The sequence below is a fragment of the Castor canadensis genome, chromosome 1, assembly GCF_047511655.1.
Source record: "Castor canadensis chromosome 1, mCasCan1.hap1v2, whole genome shotgun sequence".
NCBI lineage: Eukaryota > Metazoa > Chordata > Mammalia > Rodentia > Castoridae > Castor > Castor canadensis.
Genome location: NC_133386.1, coordinates 1,999,507 through 2,020,370, shown reverse-complemented (window position 1 = coordinate 2,020,370; position 20,864 = coordinate 1,999,507). Strand labels below are relative to the sequence as shown.

Genomic DNA, 20,864 nt, shown 5'->3' with positions numbered 1-20,864 from the left:
GCAGAACTCTGCTAGTGCCCTGGACTTAAATGAGTCTCTGTTTGGGTCTTCTTCCAGGATGTCTATTCCTGTTCCGGATTGCTGGGGGGGGGGGCTCCCCTATAACGCGGGGCCACACCCAAAACATGGCAATTTGCTCCTCTCAAAAAGAAAAGCAACTCTTTCACCCAGCCAGGTGGTTGAGTCCTCCTGTGTGTGGTGTTCCCTACTGGAGTGCCGGCCACACCACTGGCAATGACACAGCAAGCACGGGTTCAGGCAGGTGCTTCAGGTGGGGTTTCCTCTGTCCAACCTCAAGGACGCCACACACAAGCCATTGTAGGTTTGTCTGCCACATGGAACAGTTCCTGCTTGTCTCTTCTTTCTCTATTAGGTGCTGTCAGAATCTACTCCTGATGCTCGGTGCAAAGGTGTCCCCAGAAAGGGACAGACACTAGGTTTGGCATGGTCACTTATGTCACCTGCCTCTCCCCAGCACTACTGTCAATCATAGACTGTGCATTTTGGTTCTGAAACTGGCTCAATCATTATCTCATCACTTATGGTGCTTTACATCCAGAGCACAAACTGCATTTGGGCTCCCTGAGGCTCTGCTTCCTCTGTCTCTCTGCCTCCCTACAGCCCAGGCTGGCCCGGCTCACCATGGTGGCATGGCTGATGTTCTGGTTCTTTCCATGTGACCTGTGATGTGTCCCTGAAGGCGTGCCTCCCCACACCACTTCACCTCCTCCTCTTCCCACACACGGCAGGAAAGGATGGTGTAGTGCCATGGAGCCCGGGATACAGTGACCCATCCTCCCTCTCCTCAGCATGGCTCGTCAGACGTGGATCCCACTGGGGTCTGCATTCGTGAGCCGGTGCGGAGCTCCAGGAGTCACCTTCAGTTACTCCCTCCTGTCTCTGCAGGAGGACGCACCATCTTGATCACAGGAGCCATATCTCTGATGGCTCTTGTCTGATGGAGACACACTGCTCAATGACACCCCCCCACCGCGTCCAGCGCTTGCCGGTGGGGATAGGAGAGGTGTCCAGGAATGGAGGGGACCCAGCGCCTTTTCCAGCCTCCATCCTGCACAGAAAGCCATATCCCCGTCTCCCACACAGGGCATTTGCGTCTGTGTCGTGACACACCCACTTGCCTTAGTGTGTCCCAGGGGTCCCTCAGCCATCAAAGGTGACCCAGAGAACACATCTTTCCCCATAACCCCACCCCACCTACTTTAAGAGCTGGAAAATTCCACTCACCGGCCTGAGAAAAAATGAAGCATCTGTACCTCGGTGAACTCTGAATGGAGGTCTGCGTGCATGAGAATGTGTGTGCATAGGTGAGGGCAGGCATAAATGTGTACCCAAGTGTATATTCAAGTGCGTGCACGAGTGAGCATTTATGTGAGTGCACTGCATCTGTGTGTGCACATATGTAAAGGTGTGACTGTGATAGTGTGAATGTAGCCAAGTGTGTATACACGTGTGTGTAATTTGGTGTGCATGCGTGTGTGCATGCGTGTGTGTTTCAGTGCAGACATGGTTGCTGGAGGAGCTGCCATGTTGCCTCTTTCCCCAGAATCCAGGTGGAGAATGGTGGGGGATCTCCACTCTGACCCTCCTGCCTGCTGTCTACCAAGGGAAGAGAAATGAAGCCCCCAGCAGCTGCCTGCTCTCTTTTTTGTGTGCTCCAGTTTGCCGGGCTTTTATTGAAATCACTGTTTTTTGTTTTTCTTTTTTTTTTTTTTAGTGCATGAGATGTGGATTTCTTGATTAGGTGTGAAGCGGATTTCTCTCCTTGGGAGTGAGAGAAACCAATATGCTGCAGAATTAACTTGGATCACAGGCTCATTTGGGAATCAAACTGCTCACAGTTTGGAGGCGACAGGAGAGCTGTTTTTTTATTGTTCTATAGGATTTACCTAAAGGGGAAAGGCAAGTGTGTCCAGGCAGGCCCCCTGCCCTCCTGGTGGGAAGTCAAGTGTGTCTGTGAAAGCAGCAGCGTGACATGAGGAGGAAGAGGAGCCGGATAGAGCAACAGATGGAGGCACACTGTAATTGCTTTTTAGCACTCGAAGAATCAGGAAGAGTTTCAGAAATAAACCAGCAATGTGGAAGCAAGCTCAGAATAAAAACGTTCTGTCCTGCGGAGTGGAAGCTCCTGAGGGCAGCTCTCTCCTCCAGCCCCTACGTTCAGCCTCTCAGAATGCTCTGCTCCATGATCAGTGTGTCCATTTCCCTTGCTGGTGGCGTTTCCTATTCTGGATCACACACACACGCTACTATGGCTGTTCGCGCAGATAAGCCCTGGACTTCTCTGCCCAGGATATATGAGTTTCTGAGAAACAGAGATGGTCCATGACCTTGAACATGGCTCTCCCGAGGCCCAACCATTTCTGTCCTTGTGCCTGAAACCACAACTTGTCCCTTGACTCTCCCTCCCCAGCACACACCGTGTGCCTCTCTCTTCCCTCCTTGGTGTCGTGTAAGCCAGGTGTCTTTACATCTGAGCTGCTGCATGTGAGGGCACACATTCATCTGAAGCAGATGTAAGCCCTTGCATTGGTCCCCCCCTCCTTGACGATGGCAGCAGATGAGACCTTTGCTGGAGGCGTGAGACCCTGCCGGAGGAAGTCCTAACTGCATGCCTGGTGCTTGGCCAAAGTGAAGCCCATTCCTTCCAGGACAGAAGGGATAGTGCCATGGCCAAGGTGTCCTGCTGGGCATTCTGGGTACAGCTCGCCAGTTCATCTGTGGACAAAGCTCCAGTTCTTCCTACCATCTTCAGTGTATTACTCTTGAACTCACACGTACTTCTCCCATCACTTACACTGTCACTGAAGGAACTCTACACATAAGAAAGAGAAGGGGCTTTGGACCTCAGCCTGATGGAATCAAGATGATGGGGTACGAGGGAACAATGGGGTGCTTGCAGGGCAGAGGAAGCTGGGCAATGTCAGAACGAGGAGCGAGGCCCCACCACACCTTCTCTCTCCCGCTTCTGCATCTTTTGTTGGAAGGCATGGCTTCCAGGAGAAGCGTGGGATTTGTAAAGGAAAGGTTGCACTGCTTTTCGCTGTCCTGTTCTTCACAGGGTCCCCACTGACTTGGCTCTGGTCAGCTCATGGGCACCAGCTGCCACTAGGATGCTTCGCCCTAAATCATCCTAACGTTTGAGTGGATTTCTTCGAAAGCTTCCTTTTCCCTTCCTCTGGGCTCTGATTCTGAGACCTTCTCTTAACCAGAGTCCAGAGTGAAGGAGAGGATCACCCAAACCCGTCAGCATTGGCCCTGTGCCTCACGGAAGCCTCTTCTCTCTGGGGACAGCCTCCAGCCCTCCAAAGCCCTGAGGCCTCAGAAGCAGAGAGAGGGCTGGGCCTCCCTCTGGCAGTGCTGATATTCTCACCTGGGGACCAGGCAGTCCTGCAGCCTCTCTCCTAACAGAGGGAGCCTGGAGAGGTCTCCATGCAGCAAGAAGATTTCACACACAGCGAGGCGACCTCTCCGCTCAGAGCTTACACTCAGCTTCAGGGAGAAACTTCTGTGCCCCAGCCAGAGCCCAAGGATTGCAGGCTCTACCTTCTTAGCAGGGTGAGATGACAAGTCTGCAAAATCCCACAGGCTCAGGCCAATATTTCTGCGAGCACCAAGCCACTGCCTGCTCGCTGTCAAGGTGTAAAGTGTCCCACAGCCGTCTGTGTCTGTGTATTCCTCCAGAGAGGAAGTCATGGTTCCCCTGGCCTCGCTCTCCATGGGGGAACCTGGCACAACCCCCCTAGCCCCTGAAGGCAGAGGCCAAACTCTAGTCTGGAAAATTTCCTAGCTGTGTCCCCACCTCTACCCCTGGTGATCCCACAGATCAGTCTCAGGCAGCTGTGGAGTCATGAGTTGCCATTTGTGGCAGAGATGTCAAGGGGCAGCCTTGGGTCTGGACTTTCTGTGGACTTCATTGCTGTCACCCTCACCTGAGGATGCTTGTGCAAACTTGTCTTTGTTGATCAGTTAGCCACTCAAGGGACTGCTGCATCGGCAGTGAATGAATGAGAGGCTTTAAAAATAGGAAATCACTTCCCGTGTTTTCAAAGATGCGATTTTCTTCCAAGTTTAAACGAACTCTTTTGACATCTTACTAGCAGAGAACAGGCTGCATGATGACCCGATTTCTGCACCCCATGTTCACCACACCCCACACTTTGACTCCTCGGCTTAGGAAGAAGTGACTTGTCAGCTCCAAGGCAGCTGTCGCCCAGCCTCCAATGAGCGTTAGGCACTGCATGAGGATGCATTGGGCCTCCCTCTGAGGGAGGCCGTCTGTAATAACAGGATCCCGCCTGCATGACGGGAGGAATGAATTTACAGACTCAGAAGAGACGGTGGTGTTGTGATGCACTAGCTGGCACTGCAACGAGCACTGAGCGCAGCTCTCAGCTCAAGTCAAGCACCAGCCCCAAGCATCTCCCTTCTCTTTAATTGTGTTTACTGCCAACATTCCTAAAGACCAAAGCTCCAATTTAAAATACCACACTGCCCACTTGGTCTGAAATCATCTTGCTGGGATTAAATCATAGCTTTTGCCCCTATTAGAAAACTAATGTTGAATCCTTCAAATAGAAAACCTAGATATAAGAAGAGAGGACCGGGGCCGGTGGAGTAGCTAGCTCAAGTGGTATAACACCTGCCTAGGAAGCGTGAGGCCCTGAGTTCAAATCCCAGGATCTCCAGAAGAAGAAGGAGGAACACAGAGGAGAAGGGAGGGTCATATATATCATCTTTCTCTCTCACCTATGTCACCTATGTTTGTTTCTGTCTTTGGAATGGCCTTCAATATCAGGCCACCAAACTAAGTCAACAAAGTCTGTTGATCCTCGAGGCAGTGAAAGACATGACCTCTGAGTCCATCTGCAGAGGCTGACATCACAACTGAACAGAAATGCTTACTACTAACTCACCAAAGAACTGGGTCACCTGAGGTGACCCAGATGTCCACTGAGGAGAGGAACATTAAACTCGGACAGCCTCCTGACAGACCATCAGAGACGCTGTGATCCTCTACTTAAGATCAGCAACAAAGCCAAGAGAAAACCTCCCTTCTTCTCCTTTCTCTTTGATTTTCTTTTAAAACATGTCTTCTTTCTTTTTCCTGCCTTTCCCTTTACTTTCTTGAGATAGCCAGGGCCAGTTGGGTAGGCAAAGCCAGATCAAGGAGTGGTTAGGGTTCAGAACAAGGTCCCAAGCTTAGCAGACCTTTCTGAAAGGTGAAAGTAATCCCGCTGTAGGAGAGGAGTCAGGATTGCCCCCAGTCCACCCCGTCTTCCAGGGTGAAGAGCTGTGACGGGCCTAGCTGCAGAGCTGGGGGTTCTATGTCCCAACCTCTGGCTACTAAGAGAAAGCATGGACCAAGCCCTCAGGGTGACATGTGGGAAGCTACGTGCAGCCTGTCCTCATGGCCTAAGCAGAGCCCATGACCCTCCCTTTGCTGTGTCCCTGCCCTCTGAGACACAATCCGGCTCTTCTCCAGGCTGCGTGGAGCAGAGCCACCTGCCGCTCTGGAAGTCCCTGGACTGTCCTCTTCCTATTGCTACTGTCCTTTAACTGCGTCTTTTGCCTACCTAACCTTAGCCCTTCGCCCACCGTAGGGGACACTAAGACCATGAGCTGCCTGGGACTGTTCTCTTAACCGAGGGAAATGTAGCCAGCACCCTGAACATGTAGGGGAGGGAGAAGAGCCCCAAACCGCGTTGCCTCTCCATAGGCCCCGTGAGAATGCCTCCTTCCCCACCCTCTGTTCACAGTCACCAGTGGGCAGACCTGGCCCCTGCTCAGGGACCTGGCCCATCCCCACTTGGCCTGTGCTCCCACACCTGTGGGACGGCACCTGAGACAGAATCCGCCTGTAGTTCAACAAAGAGCTCAAAGAAGGTCTAGAAATACAGAATATGGGCAAGGAAACTAATTCCTCAATGCATGCATTAAATAACCAACCAAATATAAGTGGATTACAAAACTGGAAGCAGAGCTAAGAAAATTGTCAAGAACATTACAGAGAGAGAGTGGGGGAGGGAGGAAGAGAGAAAAGAGACGTGGAAGGCAGAAACATTTTGATGAGCTCACAGGAAACGGGAGGAAACACAGGGAAGAACTAACTTGGAGGGAATGGATCTCCAGAGTGGGGACAGTCATTAGGTATCAAGCAAGACAAGTTCAAACGAAAACACCCAGCTGCATCAAGGCAAAGTTGGTAACCTGAAATATGAAGAGAAAATCCTAAAAGCAGCCAGAGGGAAAAGGCAGTCCTTTGACGACCACAGGACTGACACCAGATTTCTCGTGAAACTGTGCTAAGGTGACCTGCTGCTCGATATTGAGAAAGGCCTGGTGGGACAGAGTGGGGGAGTTTACCACGAGCAGAGGCCGCAGAAGCCACAGGGAAAAACCTTCATTCATAACAGGAAAATTCGATCGGGAGGGAAGAGCAGGCGTGGGGACTGAGGAGCGATGGGGTGTGTAACACCACCGCGAAGGCAGGTGCGAGGCCCTGGATTTGAACCCCAGCACTGCAAAACATGAAGGAACAGAAGGAAGCAGCGGAGCGCTAACCTGGACAGGCGAAGGAGCTGAGGCTGCGGCGCTCCGATCCTCGATCCTCCCTCCTTCAGAGGTCCTGGTCCTGGTCTCAGGGGAGGGGGTCACTAGCACTGACAGAGGCGACACGGGGCGCACGGCTTGTGGCCGCTGGAGGGAAAAGGAAATAGAGACAAGTCACGTCAATAAGAAGCAGGGCACGAAATATAAGGGAAGGAAAATGATGACAAGTAGCCGAACCCACAGAGAACCCAGGGACACGAGGGCCACCGCAGGCTTGTGGGCTGTGCCCTCGAGTCGGGGCACACAGAGGACACGAGGACCTGCTGGAAGGGAGCCTGAGGGCTCAGACCAGGCCCGAGGGGCAGATGCGCCTGGTTCCGAGCATCTAAAGACCGTGACTGAGAAGCGGGAAGGAGGAGAACCGCCTCTGCCACGCGCCAGGTCTTCCCCTCACGAGGGAATTTCCGTGTCACCCAGTTGTGCGTGGGGTGGGGGTTTAGTTCCCTGGCTTAGCTTCTCCTAACACCCCCTCTGGTCTTGTGCCTCCTCTGTGGGGAGCACATCCACAGCCCCCAAGAGCCACTGTCACAGACCAACATTGCGTTCTGCTTCCTAATGAAGAGTTAAACCCAGCCGAGCCCTTCCGTCCTGTGGCCGGGGAGGACAGGAGAGGCCAGCGTGGGGCCTGGAACCAAGCACTCAGGGCATCTCTAGGACCACCACCCTCATGCCACGGCATTTGTCCAGAGACAGTCACAAAGTTCAAAAATATTTATAGCTGGACGCTGGTGGCTCACGCCTATAATCCCAGCTACTCAAAGGCAGAAATCAAGAGAATTGCGGTTCGAAGCCAGCCCAGGCAAATAGTTCATGAGACCCTATCTCAAAAATATCCACCACAAAAAAGGGCTGATGGAGTGGCTCAAGGTGTAGGCCCTGAGCACAAAAAAAAAAAACCCAAAAAACAAAAAAACAATTATAGAGAAGTATCTTCACTATAGTTTTTTTTTTTTTTTTTGGTGGGACTAGGGTTTGAACTCAGGGCCTCACGCTCACTAAGCAGGTGCTCTACCACTTGAACCACACCGCTAGTTCATTTTGCTCTTGTTATTTTTGGAGATGGTGTTCTCTCGAATTATTTTCCTGAGGTGGCCTCAAAGCTTGATCCTCGCAATCTCAGCCTGAGAGAGTAGCTAGGATTACAGTGTAAGCCACCAGCAGCCAGCTCACTGTAATACTTCTTGTGATAGCAAATATTGGAAAAAACCCAATGTCAATCAACCAGCATCTTTTTTTTTTATTAAAAAAAAAATGAAGAAGAAAGAAAAAATTACCATGGAGCCATGCAAGGAAACTGCTTATTAAGAATGAAGTAAAAGACAGGTGGTGATGTGAAAAGATGTCTAAAGCATATTATATTATTTACTTATATGTTAATAAAAAACAAACCCCAAAAAAGTAGCAGAGCCATGTGTATGGCATGATTCAGTCCTCAAGCAAATTCGTGCCTTGGTTTCGGTGTAGACAGAGGAACCAAACCCGAGTGCCCTCACCAGGCTCCGGCCACTCTCTGGCTGGACGTGGGCAGTGGAAGTGAGGGGCTTCCCGTGGCTGTGGTCTTTTTCCACTTCTCTGCTTGGCTGTTTTGTTTTGTTTCATTTTTGCTAAACTATGTTCACTTCACAGACCAGAAAAAAGCAAGAAGGAGATTTTAAGGTAAATGCTTCACATAAATTTTTTAAATTGCTGATGTTCCTTATAAGAAGGGATTTACCCAGACACCTCTGCTATCCACTCGGACTCCTCTCTCTCTCCCTCCCTCTCTCTCTCTCTCTCTCCCTCTCTCTCTCTCTCTCTCTCTCTCTCTCTCTCTCTCTCTCTCGTGGGAGGGGAGCACGGGCTGTGAAAGACACATTTGGCAAGCGATTTCTTTTGTTTTGTTTTGGCAGAGGTTTACTTTTGTGCACTCCCTCCGTGGTGTTTTATTCACACAACAGCACTCTGAAATCCATCTCTGGCTTCAGTCGTCTTATCATTTGTGGAAGAGTTTTTCTACGACAGAAGGAAACTCGTGAGTGGATTCAAGTAACTTCTCTGCAACCGTCATGGCTGGACACAATGCACAGCCCTCTGAGACGGTGCTCAGTAAATGAGTGACAGGGGAGTGCTCCCTGGCTGTGCCAAGTGCCATCAGATCTGGGAGGGTTCACAGCCCTGTATCTCGGTGGCAGTGTCACTGGCAGCCTCCCTGAAACGCTGGCACTGTCCCTCTTTCAGCAAAGCCATCTGGCTTGGGGATGGGAGGAGTGTCTGTCTGAGCTGAGCCCCAAGGCCCTACCCCTGCTAGAGGGACGCTCCACCCTTTGTCCCAGTTCCAGCTCACCCTTGCTCGGCAGGTGTTCCACCTTTCAGCCACAGCCCTTTTTGCTCTCATTATTTTTCAAATAGGGTCCAGTGTTTATGAACTTGCTGGCCAGGACCGTGAACTCCTGTTTACGCTGCTGGTAGCTGGGATCAAAGGTGTATACCACCACACCCAGCTTTTTATTAGTTGAAATGGGGTCTCTCAAACTTTCTGCCAGGGCGGACCTCAAACCACAATCCTCCTGATCTCTGCCTCTCAGGTAGCTAGGATTACCACCGTGCCCTGCTTCCATGAGACTTTTGCCTTCCTATGTCTTTCTTAGCAGCAGGCAAGGTCACAATTCTTTAAAGCAAGGCCCAAAGCAATGTTTTTTAAACAGCATTAAACCAAAACACCTGCCTGGTTCCTTGTTTCACCTGCATCTGTCATCAGGTGAGGCCAGGGGTTCCCCATGTGCCCTCAAGACTGCACCCACCACAGGTAGTTCAGGAGTTAGTCACCGCGAGGCACGTGGTGCCCTTACAAGTCTCAGCACCCGATGAGACAGGCACCGCCACTGGGCGACTATTTTCCTCTCCTCCAGGTGAGGGAGTTGAGACTTGGGAAGTGACAGAGCTGTCAAGATCACATGGCCAGGCCACGCTTGGGCTGACACACCCTGGCTGTGTGCTTAACCACAGGGCCCTAGACCACTCCAGAGAGAGAACTGCCAACCAGGGACATCCCACGCCAAGTCAGTCACGAATGGACCCAGCCGCGTCTTCGCAGACGTCTAAGGCAGGATATTCCAGACACCTCCAGACGGTGACACCAAAAGGGAGGTGAGTGGGCGAAGGCACCAGGAAGGAGGAAGAAGTGAGCCAGGAAACTGAAGGAAAAAAAGCAGAAGCAAGTGGGAGGAGGAGGAACCCTCTCAGGAGGGTTGGGATTCCCCTCCTGACACAGGGTAGTCACGCCCAGTGTGCCAGCCGGGACAGTCCCCATCCTGTCTCCACTGTCAACACCACACAACAACCAGGCCCCTTGCTGCTGTGAGGGTGGAGGGAGGGAGAGAGGCCCCATCTGTGTGCCGGGAACAATAGGCCACATCCACTGCCAGGCCCTGCCGTCCTCACACAGGAGCAGGTGCGCACCTGCCCTGTTGCTTCTGCTCCCCAATCACGATGAGAAGCCCTGGGGTGCCGGTGCCCACACTGGGGTGCAGCCCAGACCGTTCTCTCTCCTCAGAGGGTAATGGATTGCCAGGCTGCTTGGGGCCTGCTATGGAGAACTGACACCTTTGCAAGCAGCCTTGAGTCCTGCATCTGGGAGGTTGTGAGGCCCCGCAGCCCGGTGCCTCGGCCATTCCCAAACCCAGCTAAGCCCCAGGCTCTGTTCTTCGGCGACATTGCGGCACCCACCCTGTCCACAGAGCAGACATTTGGTCTCCATTTGGCTCTTCTCTCTTTCCTGAGGACACAGGGGAGGAAGCTGCCCAGTTCCAATCAAAGGACCACTTCCTCCACTGACAGAGCCCCGATTTTGCCCGAATTCTGTCTGCCCTCCTGGGATTTCCGTCCCCAGCAGCAGGGGCGAGATCTGATTAGCCTGAGCCTGGATCCTGACCTCACTGAGCGTCAGATCTCGTTCAGACAGACTTTGTCAAGGTCTGGATCCAGCCCTGGCGTTGCATTGCTAACAAGCCACACATTTTCTGGCCACTGTCGGGCAGCTGACAGCCACCAAGAGCTTCCCCGGGTTGGGTGCTGGGTAAGGACTCACACTGAGTCATCAAGGCTAGTGAGGAGGATGTCCTGAGCGTACCCAGGTCCTCCCAGCAGCTGGTATGAGAAGGACGCTACCCAGTTTCTGCTCTCCGCCTCCGACAGTAGTGACATTGGTGACACCAGGCTCCCACTTGGGGCACCAACAGCGTGGGGAGGAACAGAAAGGGCCCACGCCTGGCCTGGTGCCATTGTTAAGGCCTGATTCATCCCACTGGCCACACCTGGCCCACACTTCCTGTTTCCTGAAGTGCGAGGTGAGCCGCTTCCCCTTTATTCAAAGCTGAATTGAGTCAGAGTTTCTGTCTCTCAGCTGAGAGCACCACCTGTTTCCTTTCTTTTAGCCACAGATCCAGGACCATAAAACCGAGCGTGCCGCTGGGAGCCCCTGAAGTCACCCGCCTGGTCCACGTCATCAAGCGACAGAGAATCAATGGCACCTTCCTAAGCCCGAATGCTTCTGCTCTGAAAAGTTCCCTAGTGCACTGAGTGAGTTTTTTGGACTTTTATCATATTAGGCCTCCAAGGATAAAGAGATCAGGGGCTCAAAAATAGGGATTTGTGAACAGCCCTTGGAACGCAGGTCATCTCAGGTTTCTGCATGCAGGAGGAGCTCAAACCCACTCAAACCCACTCAAATTCCATCCAGGGATGAAGACAGCCCTGTATGTTTCAAATTATATTCTTGCCCTTTGGTCAATACAGAAGTTTTTGTTAAAAGTAACAAGAGCTTATTTACTTACAAAGTGTGTACTTCCTGTGAAAGTTTAGTTGAAAACACATTCAGCAAACTGAGATACAAAGCAAAAATCATCTTGAGAATGTGAAAGTCACCAACAGTGAAATGAGAAATGCCCCAATCTAGTATGATACTAAGTTCCAATAAAATCTACAAAATAAAAATGTGAGGAAACAATCACTCAAAGTTTAAAATTTCAAAGAACAATCTGTTCACAAATGACAATGAAATGCCACCTCCTGGCACCATTTACAAAAAAGATGCTGCTGAAAAAATAAACCCCTTAATTAGGTACATGTTTTCCTGGGCCTTATAACTTAAACTCTGGAGATTGTTCCCATCACTGTAATCTTAACCATATTTCCTTGCTGTACATAGGTACCATCCTTTACCTTAATTTTTTTCCCTTAAATTGACCTGTTTTTTACCTTAAAAACACAGTATATCATTTTTCTTAAGCACCAATAATTTTCAAACCACAGGTCTGAAATACTTTATTCTTTTTTACACTATAAAAATAAAAATATTCAGCATATACTACCTAAAGTTATCTCTCTTTCTCTCTCTCTCTGTCACTGAAACACTGAGAACTTAATAAAGAAGATTTGATAAGTTTAATTTATTTCTTTTTTATAGATGAAAATGGACATGAATGTTTTTAGCAATCTTGTGCTTTTTGAAATCTAAAGTTTTAAAGCCCACAGCCAAACCACTAGGAGGAATCACACTCTGAAATGCACAGAGACCTTCGCACAAGTGACGAAGTTTCTTTCTTCTGCCTGCTGGAGCCACAGTGAGTGGAGGTCATACGCCATCCGCACACGTGAGCTGTGATCACAGCCCGCCCCACGCGTGAGCCCCTCCCCACGTCACACCGTGGGGTGAGTGTCCCTCTGTGGAGACCTCACTCTTCCTCCTTTCCACTGTCCCACAGGGAAGACACCTTGACACACCTGTAAGCAGCCCCACCCCCTAGCGTCCTCAAAGCCTTGACGCAAGAGCAGCTCAGCCATCCACCTGCTTGTTCTGTTTCCTTGCCCCTTTGACATTTCCGATTTGGTGCGAGGTCACGCTTTGCAATCTGAGCCATGGACCTGTTTTCCCAGAAGCTGTGCCCACTGACAGGCAGAAGATCCTGGACAGACGGGGGCAGAAGGAGATGCATGGAGCCAGCAAGTACACGTGTGTCGGCAGGGCACTCTAGCCACAAGCAGCAGAAGCAGTAAGAAAATATATTTTCACAGATGACCAGAAGAGGGGAGGGTGAGCTCCAGGGTTGGAGGTCAGAGGCTCTGAGCCAGGCCTCGTGGTGACAAGAGGCCGTCATGTACAGACAGGATGCCCAGTGCAGGATGAGAGGGTGCCCGTCTCGTGTCGTTTTCTTAGGGCCGTTTCCCCAGCATATGTGCTCTCCATCACTGAGCCAGAACTGGGCACAGGGTCGTCCTGTGCCAGTGCCTGGAGAGAAGTGGTACTTGGTGACAGATCGAGATTGGCACCCAGGGGTGGGGGGACCATCACATGGTCCCCTCCAGCCATAAACGCCACACACCTGCAAGGTGACCAGCACCCTGTCCCTGCAGTGCTGGGGACACTTGCCCAGTGATTGACTCAGACTTGGGATGAGGGGTGGACTGAGGCTGTCCGTGTCCCATGTCTCTAACAGCAGGCCCAAAGGAGCTGAGCAGACACACGCCGCCCTGACAGGTGCCTCAACGCTTGATAGGACTAGAAAATTAAACCCAAATGCAGAATACTGGAAGACAAATTTTGAACTATGCACATAACCCAGTGTTAACAGGCTATCATGCTGGCATCAAATAAGAGTGTTTGTAAACTGAAAAAAAGCTTCTGATGCTATATTAGTGGACAAATGCATCTGTGGAGTCGTCTCTGAGTTACAAAGGAGGGTGTGAGGCCGGGAGGAGTTGCTGCATGCACTAAGAACAGACCTCTCTGCACGGTCGGCCTCAGGGTGACCCTCTCCACCCATACACTGTCACACTTTCTGGCCGTCCTCCCTCAAGCATGTCTCCTGATGCTATTTTGTTTCTACTGGTCATCCATTGCCAAGTCGATGATAACCGCAAGAAACAGCCCCAAACCTCAGTGTCATCCAACACAGCCTCTGGCTTTTGCTCTCTCAGCAGTTCTGTAGCTGGGCCAGCGGTCTCTGTGAGGTGACCTTGCTGGCCTCGCCAAGCCCATTCCCACATCTGGAACAAGTCACCAGCCTGGCACAGCTCTTAGGCTCCTTGAGTGTTGCCATGGAGGTTCGGGGCCCTCTGGGAAGGAACATGAGTCCTCCTTGACACCCCTACCTCCCTCTCCCAGGCGAGTCAGAGGGCTGCAAGGTAGGGAGCAAAGAACCCTCTGTGACTCACGGAGCCGTAGTCTCTTCGAAAAGACAGTGGGGACAAGTGGGGAGCCTCATGTGTTCACTGTGACCATCTTCCTGCTGCCAGTCCAAAGCTTGCTGCCTCCGCTTCCATCACAGTGAGGGCGGTCCCCTGCCCAGCCCTGGCTAAGCACAAGGAAAGCTGCAGAAGAGGGGGATTCTGGGAGTGACTAGAAAGAGGGTCAGGAAAAGAGAGGCATCAAGACACCTCCTGCCCTGCCACAGCCCCTCCGCACACTGGCCTTTGGACATGGTCCTCTGCTCCTATTGTCCTGCAGTCCTGGGTCCTCTGGTCCTGGGAGCTCGTGTGGCAATGCAGCTGCAGACAGCAGAAGGACTTGCAGCCTTAAGGAGCAGAAAACAAGTGGTTCATGCCACAGCAAGCACTCTTTGTGACCAGCAACACCGCCACACTGCGGACCCTTCTATCCAGAGAAGGGATAGCCGAAGCTTAAACACTGAGTGCCAAATAAGTCCCCAGTGTAAAAATAGCAGGGTTCTTAAACTCTTGTCACACAAAGAGGACGCTCTGGCAGTTTAAATCTGTCTCCCCAGCTCAGCACACGCCCCAGTGCAGTACCTGAGGGCACAGCGTCCCTGTCACTCCAATTTCTGAGTCTGTGGGAAGTCACTGCTCCCTGTGCCAGCCTTCCATGAGAACCCCCTTCAGTGGCATGCTAAGTGACCTGAAGGACAGACAGACAGGCTGCATACCCATGAGGTGGCAGGGAACCAACCTCCAGGGGAAGAGCAAGTGGGGTTTGCTTTGTCTCATTGAAAACAAAACAAAACAACTCTGTGTAGCTAAAAGCAGTGCTGTACCCCGAGGCAAACGACCTGTAAATGATAGCAGATGAGAAGCAAAGGGGGTCACTGGAGAGAGGGGGACCTGGAGAGTCCCAGTAATGGGGGAAATCCAGCACTTCCAAAATCATCTGACCCATCACTGGAGAGCCAGCTGCCAGTGTGACACTGGCCAGCTTTCAGGAGCACAGCCAGGCTCAGAGGCATCACACAAAGAGCGGGCGTTTACTGAATTCTAGTAAAATCACCATGGGAAAGGAAAGGAGGCTGGGTGAGGTAGTGCATACCTGTAATTCCACCTCTTTCCCAGGCAGAGGTGGGAGGGTCACAGCTCAAGGTCAGCCCAGGCAAAAATTAGTGAGACCTCATCTCAACAAACAAGCCAGGCGTAGTGGTACATATCTGTAACCCCAGTTACAAGGGAGACATACGTAGGAGGATCCCATTCTGAGGATAGCCCCAGGCAAAATCATAAGACCCTAACTGAAAAGTACCTAAGATAAAAGGTGCTGGGGGCATGGCTCAAGTGGTAGAGCACATGCCTAGCAAGCTCTGGGTCCTGAGTTCAAATCCTAGTACTGCCAAAAAAAAGAAAAGAGGGTTCAAATGTGATGGGGGCTAAGGAAGTGAGAAAACTCAAGGATGAGGCTAAAGTCCTTTTAGCAGTGCAGGGGCCTAGCCAAGCCCAGCCGTGTTTATCTCTGGACACAGGGCTTCAGGAGGACACAGGTCCCTACCCTGGCCTTGGCCAGATTCTGGTAGAATGGGGTCAGGTCACACTGGGAGCTTCAGCGACACAGTCCAGGCGGGTGGCACCAGGGCCACAAGACATCCTGGTGAGGCTGTGCAAGGCAGAAGAGCACTGGGGGGGTGCAGCCAGGCCTCCCAGACCCAGAAGAACAAGAACCTCCCAGCCTCTACATCTCTCCCGGGTGTGACGGGCCAGGGCAGCTCTGAGACTGTCCTGGACGTCCCTGTGGCTGGAAGGCACCAGATGGCTGTAGAGAACATGGAGCCAGTGCAGGGTCTGCGGCCCTCCACCCTGGCTGGCCGCCCACGTGAACTGGGCTCCCCATGGCCGCAGACCCCAAAACACCAGCACTGCATCCATGAGGGATCTTCTCATGCCAGTGTCCTTGGGTGGCATGTGACAGGGGGCTCGATGTGGCTGTCCTCCTAGGAAAACAATGTCTGCTCTTTTCCTTGACATTTTTGAGGCCCAGGTCCAGGAGTGCATTAAGCAAGACAGCAGCTGGCACCTGACCCGTGGCCTGTGAGTAGCCTGCAGTTATTCTACGTCCCATGGGAACTGGCCCGCCTGTCCCATGATGGGGCTTCTGCAGCCTGGTTGAGGTCGGGAAGAACAAGCAAGGGCTGCAGCACGCAGGCAGTAGCGTTGGTCTCTGTGTGCAGAGACTTTCCACCCCCCGTCGGTCCTGATCTCTGTGCTTAGATTTGGGAGGCAGTAGAAAGACAGCGACCCGGCTCAGGAGGCTGGGTGCTCGGTGTGACTCAGTGTCTGACTCCGAAGCGGGGGCTCCTTAAATCAGCAAGAGGAAGAAAGGAAGAGAATGGAGCTCTTAGCGTCAGCCACCGGCTTTTAAACTCCAAATCCATTCGCTCCATCCCCAGAAAACCCCACTGAACACCCACGAGTGTTCAGCTGCCACGCGTGGAACATGGCGTCCGACCTCATTCCCGGTGCCGGAGCTGACGGGCAGACTGACAGCTCAGGATGGCGTCCATCCAAAGGGCAGGGCCATGAATGTGCGGCAGGATGGCAGGTCCCACCAAGGGGGGGCTGGCCTAGGGACAATGCTGGGACACTAGCCTCACCAAGACCCCTTTTCTGATCTGAGAGTCTGCTAATATGACACAAAATCGGCTTTCATCAGAAACCCCAGGGCCTGAGGCCGGGACGTCCCTTGGGATGGCACTGGAGGGTCAGGCTTTGGGGAGGTGGGAGGGAGGCTGTTCCTTCTCACATTCCAAGTGGCCGGCATGGCCTGGGGCACCTGGAAAGGGCTGACAATGCTTCAACCGTGGAAGGGTGGGGCGAGCTTGGCGCCCCGGGAGCTGGGAGACACCATCTTGCCCCAAGTGTGGACAACACACAACCGAGGGCCCTGTCGCCCTTATCCAAAGTCCTCTGGGGCTCGGCCACCCAGCTGGTGCCATGGTGGACAGTTAAGGCTTTGAATGACGCTCTTGCTGGTCTTCTCCCTCAGGAAAGGGTGGAGTGGGGGAGAGAGATTTCTGCCTTGCTGTGTCTGCTCTGCCCATGTCCAGCTAATTCTGGCTTTTCATGAATGATGACTGATCCTGATCTCGGGGAAGGACTTGTCAGAAACTGTGCCCACTTGAGTTCTACCCCCATGCCCTCCGGGTGTCACCATCACCCAGGTTCTTTGCTTCCAAAGCTGGGTCTCTCCTGCGGTTTTGTCACCATTCAGGCCTGACCCAGAGCAGAGGGCACAGGGACATTGCATCTGGGCACCGCAGAAGAGGGCTCTTAGAAAGACACTGTCAGTCAAGTCCTCACCATTTGGAATTTGTGCAAAACCAAGGAAGAAAGGTAGACTTCCAGGCCGTGGGTTGTAGGTTTGAGTACGATGGCAGATTTCGGGGGGCTGGGTATTTTCTGAATTTTGCAATTGTCAGCTCAATGGCCTTATTATGGAGCAGGGAAAAATCAATGTGACAGAGCCAACGTGAAGCAGAAATGCCAGGCTTCCATGTGCACGAAGTCTCAGTCACTGAAATCTCTCAATAAAAGGCATCATGCTAAATCTAATACATGGATTTTATTGTCCTTTTGAATTGTAGTGCATCTGCACCACCTGGCATAGCAGACCAGCAGAACACGGGGAAACTGAGGAAGATAACAGAGACCCGTGGGGCTTGAGGTTGCTGTGGCTCGGAGACCAGGCCAGGCATGTGGAAGAAAGGCTCTGACTTCAGGCTCCTCCACAGGTCACGTCCCCACGGGTCCTGTGTGGTGTGAGGACCTGGCTGAGAGCTGGGCAGCCGAGCCCAGTGGATGCTGGGTAGTGTGTCCCCTCTGGGGCTGAAAAGGTGAGGATTCTGAAAAAATGTTCTCTTCTTTGTGCCTTGCTCCCCACTCCTAACTCTCTGCTCTGTTCCTCCCAGCCCCGGTAGGTCTTTCTTAATGCAGCAGACACAACCTAAAGTGCATTTTTTTTTTTGTGGTCTTGGGGTTTGAACTCATGGCCTACACCTTGAGCCACTCCATCACCCCATTTTGTGTTGGGTATTTCCAAGATAGGGCCTCATGAACTATTTGCCTGGGCTGGCTTTGAACCGCGATCCTCCTGATTTCTGTCTCCTGAGAAGCTGGGATTACAGAAGTGAGCACCAGCGCTCAGCCCCTGACGTGGATTTTCACCTCGGCTACAGGTGCGGTCCATGCAAATAGCAGACATGTCACCAACTTCATTTCAGGAGTCAGGGACCCAAATCATACTGCAATCTCATAAGTGGACTTGAAAGTCACAAACACTTCCGTTTCAAGTCACTGATTGAGTTTGCATTAATGTATACACCCAGTGCATACTTACTGTCTGCGTGGTAGCAGGCATGGTAGTGAACGAAACAGAATAAAACTCCCTTTATGGAGTGTAGAAACAAGACCGTGGAGGAGGCTGGGGACTGTCACAGGCCCAAGAGGAAACAACAGAGCTGGGCAGTCTCTTATTCTAACCAAGTGGCCAGTGGGCCGCACAGGGAGGAAATGTCTAGGCCGAGGCAGGCCGGGTCAGGCTGGGAAGGTGAGGAGGAGGCTGGAGGCAGGAGTGGAGGCCCTTTAGGCCTTCCCTGGCTTTGGAAAGCCACCGAGAGTCCCCAGCCACCTTGCTGAGAAGGCTCAAGGGAGGTGAGACTGAGAGGTGAAACTGGTGGCAGTGGAGGTGATGACATGGTGGCGGCTGGAATCTCTGGTGAAGCTGGAAGAATTGTCAGGCTGGAACCTGAACTGTGAAGTGGAGTCCATGGAACTGACAGACTGGGCGTGGGGTTGGGGTGCCAGAGACAAGGTGTGTCTTCAAGGCTGGAGGTCCCTCTCAGCCGGCGGGCAGGGAGGAGATGCCTGGGACTGTCCCACAGAGCCCGTGGACAGGTCCCTGGAGAGATGGGTGTCCTCAGAGCCCATCACCAAGCGAGGAGAGGAAAGAAAAGGCCAAGGACTAGGGCCTGAGGCCACAGAAGTGGTCAGGTGGGAGTGGACCCGCCCAGGGACAGAGGAGCGTCCAGGGGTAAGGCAGCAGGGCCTGCAGAGGGTGGTGGGCAGGGCTCCTGGGCAGGTGTGCAAGCAGGTGCCCCCACACTGGTCACCACTTCAGCCACCACCTCTCAGGCTGCACAGCACCTACCTGTGGGGCCAGGGGTCAGGATGTCTCGCACAAGTTGCATAAGGTGACAGGAGGCAGGGGACACAGCCACCTAGGACCGCAGGAACCAGGCCCCAGGCTCACCCTGGGACAACAGGATGCACAGGTGAAAGCTTTGAAGGTCACCCTGAGCAAGCCGGGCTGTCCCAGGCCTTCCCCGCTCCTGATCATGGACTCCTGGCACAGTCTACGTTATCCTTGAGAAACGAAGGCAGGAAACAACAGAGGAGGACAGGCGGAGCTGAGGCCACTGGACCACTCCTGGGGGTGAGAGGCCTGGCCTGTCCCAGCCCAGGACACAGCACAGGGCATTCTGCCCCACCCCACAGGGGAGGGAGGAGCCCGCAGGGCCACAGCCTCTGGTAGAGAGAGTGAGCCAGGCCCACGCCTCTCTGAGAAGCCTGCTGTGTCTGGGGCCGGTAGGAGTGGCCGTGGCCATGGCCGTGGACTTCTAAGACAACTGCACAAGACAAGGGCAGGTTTGCGATCTGGGCTCCACCTTTGTCCCTGCTGTGCCTTCAAACAGCCCCAGCAGATAGGATAGGAGCCCTGCCCTACCACGCTGGGGGAGGCGTCCCAGTGTGTTTAGCATCCAGAAGAAAAGAGAGAGAAGAGAGAGCGAGAAGAGCCGCCTTGTCCAAGCAGCAGGAAGGGAGGAGGAGGCCCGAGGCAGTGTGGGGAGAGTCCACAGCGGGGCAGCTGCAAAGACGGAAAGACAGAAGGAAGGGAGGGGCCCGCATGCAAACTGCACCAGCTAAGTCCACTCCAAAAGCAGATTTCAAGACATAGAAAAAGAATCTCAGTAACAAATTATTTGAAATTCAGCTAAGAAAAAACAAAATAAATTACTGAGAAAATACAAAGTGGGACAAAAGAATAAATGAAAAGAAAAATTGCAGGAAGAGAGAAGCAATTGAGGCTGATAATTCACCCATAGAGAAGTGACACCTCGATTAGAAACCACAAGAAGCCAGGTGAACACAGCTGGAAACCAGCTCACTGCAGAAGAAAAGCTTGTTGATGTCACAGAGAACGGAAGAAAGCTGAAGGAGAAATGCACCCGGTGCAGGGGCTCACATCTGTGTTCCCAAATACTCAGGAGGCTCTCGGTTCAAGGGCAGTGTGGGGGGGGTAGGTGGGGGTAGGGAGACCCCCACCTCAACCAATAAGCTGAGAACGGCAGTGGGTGTCTATGGTCCCAGCTACGTGAGAGGCATAAATAGGAGGATTGCAGCCCAGGCAAAAGCATGACACCCTAGCCAAAAAACAACCAAAGCACAACGGGCTGGGGCTGTGGCTCGAGTAGCAGAGCACCAGCCTAGCAAGTGCAAGGCCCTGAGTTCAAATCCCAGGACGGCCAAAAAGAGAGGCACGAAATACCAAGGAAAATAATACCATTTTATCAGTTTAAAAGAAAAAACAGCAATTTCCACCGAATTAGACATGGAGATGAGTCAGACACGAGGGCAACTGGTCCATCTTAAGTTGAAATAAACAGAGCATGAAAATTGAAAAAATATGTCATTGAAAAGATTTTCCCGAAATGAGGAAAGAAAAAAGCTCAGATCTAATGATTGCATCACTCATCACTGACAGTCCGGTGGCTTTCCGGATCTCAGAACCGAAGTGCACCGTGCGAGTGTCCGGGCAGGAAAAGCTCGTCGTTCGCAAGGCAGAGGAGCCATGCTGGCCTCAGGCCTCCCACCCCTCACCAGGGCCCCTGCGCGCCGGGACAGGACGACAAGACGGGACAGGACAGGACAGGACGGGACGGGACGGGACGGGACGGGACGGGATGGGATGGGACGGGGGCCCTTCC

The 20,864-nt window shown here is 52.6% G+C and overlaps 2 long non-coding RNA genes across 10 annotated transcripts in view; one reads left to right on the top strand and one right to left on the bottom strand.

The window, feature by feature from the left end:
• The window catches only part of LOC141422528 (uncharacterized), a 30,520-nt gene that overhangs the window by 2,667 nt on the left and 6,989 nt on the right, over positions 1-20,864 (bottom strand). Inside the window, exon 2 of the long non-coding RNA XR_012447147.1 lies at positions 6,583-6,717. This is a non-coding gene — a long non-coding RNA (uncharacterized lncRNA). The remainder of the gene's footprint in view (positions 1-6,582; positions 6,718-20,864) is intronic.
• On the top strand, positions 8,522-20,806 carry LOC141422518 (uncharacterized). Of its 9 annotated transcripts, none has more exons than XR_012447132.1 (7): positions 8,522-8,641; positions 9,616-10,955; positions 11,043-11,187; positions 12,074-12,318; positions 12,544-12,659; positions 17,466-17,714; positions 20,642-20,806. It is a non-coding gene; the product is annotated as an uncharacterized lncRNA (long non-coding RNA). The 9 variants fall into 9 exon arrangements; XR_012447133.1 differs by lacking the exon at positions 8,522-8,641 and having other exon boundaries at positions 9,037-9,756; positions 10,804-10,955; XR_012447138.1 differs by lacking the exon at positions 8,522-8,641 and having other exon boundaries at positions 9,037-9,756.